This window comes from Trichosurus vulpecula, chromosome 2 (genome assembly GCF_011100635.1).
Source record: "Trichosurus vulpecula isolate mTriVul1 chromosome 2, mTriVul1.pri, whole genome shotgun sequence".
NCBI lineage: Eukaryota > Metazoa > Chordata > Mammalia > Diprotodontia > Phalangeridae > Trichosurus > Trichosurus vulpecula.
In genome coordinates this window covers 415,589,361-415,593,765 of record NC_050574.1, presented here as the reverse complement: position 1 = coordinate 415,593,765, position 4,405 = coordinate 415,589,361, and the positions used below count along the sequence as shown (strand labels likewise).

At 36.7% G+C, this 4,405-nt stretch overlaps 1 non-coding gene across 1 annotated transcript; it reads right to left on the bottom strand.

The window, feature by feature from the left end:
• Nucleotides 1–621: 621 nt before the first annotated feature.
• On the bottom strand, nucleotides 622–730 carry LOC118840502. The gene has a single exon (XR_005009690.1). It is a non-coding gene; the product is annotated as a U6 spliceosomal RNA (small nuclear RNA).
• Nucleotides 731–4,405: the final 3,675 nt, after the last annotated feature.

The following is a 4,405-nucleotide window of genomic DNA, read 5'->3' as shown; positions in this document are numbered from 1 at the left end:
TTATTAGCATACAGTTGGGCAAAATAGTTCCTAATTACTGTTTTAATTTCCTCTTCATTGGTGGTGAATTCACCCTTTTCATTTCTGATACTGGTAATTTGGTTTTCTTCTTTCTTTTTTTAAATCAAATTAACCAAAGCTTAATCTATTTTTTATTTTTCATAAATCCAGCTCTTAATTTTATTTATTAGTTCAATGATTTTCTTAATTTCAATTTTATCAATCTCTCTTTTGATTTTCAAAATTTCTAATTTGTATTTAATTGGGGATTTTTAATTTGTTCTTTTCTAAGCTTTTTTTTAGTTGCATACCCAGTTCATTGATCTCCTCTTTCTCTATTTTATTCATGTAAGCATTTAGAGATATAAAATTTCCCCTAAGAACTGCTTTGGATGCATCCCACAAGTTTTGGTATGTTGTCTCATTATTGTCATTCTCTTGGATAACATTATTGATTATTTCTGATTTGTTGTTTGACCCACTCATTCTTTAGGATTAGATTATTTAGTTGCCAATTAGTTTTTAGTTTGTCTTTCCACGGCTCTTTATTAATGCAATTTTTATTGCATCATGATCTAAAAAGGATGTATTTATTATTTCTGCCTTTCTGCATTGGATTGTGAGGTTTTTATGCCCTAATCAATGGTCTCTGTGTCATCCTTGTTCAGAGGCCATGTTAATCTTCTCTGTATCATTCCAATTTTAGTATATGTGTTGCCAAAGCAAGCACTGCCATCAATTTAGATAAATAGACCTCCTTTGCTATTCATTATGTGTGTTCATCATGGAACTGGTATTAGGATGAAAGGGTCAAGCCTTGGATATGGAGCTTAGGGTCTTCCCTTCCCCCAATAATGTCAAAGTGATCAAAACTTAGCTCAAACTTGAACATATCTTGCAGACTAACAATATTTAAGAAAGCAGATAAATATAATTCTAGCCTGATACCCTCCTCTCTCGTGGAGGCCCAAAAGTGGCCTCTGGTTCCAACTTCTTGCTTCCCTTCCTGGCAGAAATGAAAGTTTTCCCTGGAAAAGGGTAGAAGAAGAGGCTAGAGATATGTATCTTGTCTCCATTTGTGCTATACAATGAAAACTCTGTCTCTACTGATGGTCACAATCACGTTTCTAAGTCATCATTAAAAGGCTAAACTTAGTAATCTCTATTCAAGACTGTGGGAAAAATATATGATTATGATACATTTTAGAATGAATTTCATCAAAATAAAATAGTTATCTTTTTTTGTTGTTGTTGCTGCTGCTACTGCTGCTGTTACAGTTGTCTTAGTATAGGTTAATGGATTCAATTTTCTGGAAAATTATTTGTCCGCATCACTGGAGAAATGAGTCCTTGTTGTATACTTTCCTTTCTTTTCTTAGACATCATGGCAGCATTTTGGAAGAATGTTTACCCGCATTGAGTACTTTAATGTTTTATAGCAATGAGCAACAAAACCACCACCCTCAAGAGTTTAATGACTAAAAAGGAAAATGGATGTTCAATATATTTTCTCCTTTTGGAGCACTCCATTATTGTTATTCATTATGGCATTTCATAGAGCATCCCAATCAATGTCTTCCTGTCTTGTCCATTTTGTATAAAATCAATTAGTGTTTATGGCTTTAAATTTTTCAGTGCCTTGGTAAAGAACTGGTTGCTTCTAAATTATTGTTTCTTTTACCATTTTTATTTGCTGAATACAAAGGCTGTAAACTGAGACTATAAACAAACAAAAAAGAACACCACCTATGCGAGAGTAGAGAATCACAATTCTCATCCATGAAGCAAAACTGATTCCCAAAATGGGTTGCTTTGTGTAAGCAATGCCCTTCTGGACTGTCAGTGTTTTGCATTTATACTCACCCAATGCATTTTATTGAACAACACTTTAGAAGCCAACATCGTCAAAGAATTTGCTTTACACTGCACCATCAGAGTAGTCAATTCAGTGAAAATTTATTAAGGGCCTACAACATGAAAGGCCTCTAGTTAGGTACCAGGCATACAAAGAGAGGTAAAAATCTTACCTTGTTCTCAAGAAGGTTATAGTCTCTTGGTGGGAGAAGAGCAAATAAGAGTTGAACTAGATGATCCTAAGCACTATGATAAAAAAAAGGAAAGCTTACAATGAGTGCAAGCAAAACCAAAGTTAATTTCCAAAACAACCAAATGGTGTCCTATGAACAATTAGATGGGTTTGTTTGTTCATTTGTCTTAAAATCAGAATGGGTCTAGGCAAAACCTTGTGAGAGATTTGAGGATTAAGGTCAGAAAAAGTTTTGTGATGGCTTTCATTTGGGCCTCAAGGAAGGGAGAGATGTCAATAGGTGGGGAGGGGAGAAATCCATTCCAAGTAAGGTTGTTGGAATAGATAAAGGCATAAAGACAGGAAAGCTCAGGAAAATAATGGACAAAGAGCAGCACAGTTTGGCTGGAATATAACAAACATGAGAAGTACAAAGAGAAGATAAGTAGTTTGAGGATGGGCCATGGAGGACTGTGAAGGCCAGAACTCAGAGTCTGTACTTCACTTAGTAGACATACTCCACCTAGTTGGCAGATGCTAACTAATATTGGTTGAATTCATGATTTTGGAGAAAGCCGTTTTTGAATTGTGCCCCATGGGGCTTGAAGCAAAATTACAAAATGCTAAAGACAGGAAACCATAAGGACACTTAGATTGTTATTCATAGGCTTACATTCTTTAATTGTACATTATTACAGATCAAATATTGGATCTGTTTATCCCTGAACTTCCCTTTGGGTTATTACAGTCATTTGTTATTGGTCATAAGTTCCCTAGAAAATGCTCCACTTTTTGCTAACATTTCTTCTTTTCAAATTTGGGTAATCTGTTTCAGAAAATAAAAGCTCTTAGGGTTTGGGGAATTTCTGAAAACATATGAAAAGTCCATTTTGGAGCAGAAAACACAAAAACAAAATCAATTTCCAAGACAACCAAAGAATGAGATCCTGTGAACATTTAGATTGGTTTGTTTGTCCATTGTTCTTAAATGGAAGTAACAAATGTGGTTTTGATTTTCACTGTCTCCTTCATGGCCTCCTTTTCTTTTGGTTTCCTGCTAATGCCAGGATTCCTTAATGACCTTCAGTTCTTTCTGTCTATCCTGTCTCTCCCTAGAAGATGTTATCTTTAGTCTCTCTCTTTTTTCCTTCTATGTCTGTTTCATTGGTGAACTCATTCACTCCCATGGCCTCCACTCTGCACTCTGTGCTGGTGATACCCAACCCTATTTATCCCAATCTATTTATACTCTGTCCTCTTTTCTGAACTCTAGTCACATCTCCAAAGACTTCTCAGACATTTTCACACTGATATTCTGCTGCCATCTCAAATGCAACGCATTTAAAACTGAACTCATCATCATGCTCCCTAAACAATCTATTCCCCATCACCACTCTTTTTTCTCTATTTCTATCAATAGCTCTACAAGTGTTTCTATCACCCCACCTCAAAATCTCAAAAACACTCTAGCTCCCTACTTTCCCCTGATATCCACTGTCCTATGACTACATCTTTCCAATCTTTCTTTTGCAATTACTGTCAAATCCATCCTCTTCTATCCATTCCTACAATTGCCACCCTGGTGTAGTCCCTTAAAACCAGATGTTTGCATTAACTGTTCTTCATGCCTCCCCTCTCCAACCTATTCCATATACTCCCATCAGTATAATCTTCTGAAATAATTTCATTATAATCTCCTTTTTAAAAACTTTCAATGATTACCCAATGATTTCATGATCAAATCCAGACTCTTCGCATGGCTCATCTTCCATAGTCTAGCTTCAACTATGATTTCCAACTTTGTCTCCTACTTGTTGCTGTTGTTTGCCCTTTGTTCTTGGAGGGGACTATGACATGAAGGAGGTGATGCCTCAGCATGCAAGCGAATTAGATTTAAGTGAGGGAGGGTGTGCAAAGTTTTCAGCCTCACTTTCTCCTCTGGAGCCTTCTGGGTCCATGGCAAGATATAGATCAAGACAATTAGAGATGGCCCTGGATTCTACTACAGGAAATGCAACCAGACACATACTTAATGGACAAACCCCTCAAATATTCCTTGTACATTCCTGCCTCTTTGCCTTTGCATATTCTTTTCCCCTCTCCTGGAATGCCACCTCCCTCCATTCTCTTCACCTATACTGTTCTTCAAGAACTGCCCCCTTATTGATTCTATATCTGATGACTGGAGCTCACAATCACTTTTTCCTCCCCCGTATTCCTTTAGCATTTCTTGTTTGTCATTTATCCCTTACTGCCTTCTAGTGTGTATGCATGTGTGTGTTTGAACCATACCTGTGTTTATCTTGGTATAAGAAACTGCTGGCACAGAAAACCCCATCTAGTGGTGAAAAGTTGGCAGCTGTTCTGTACCTTAGCATC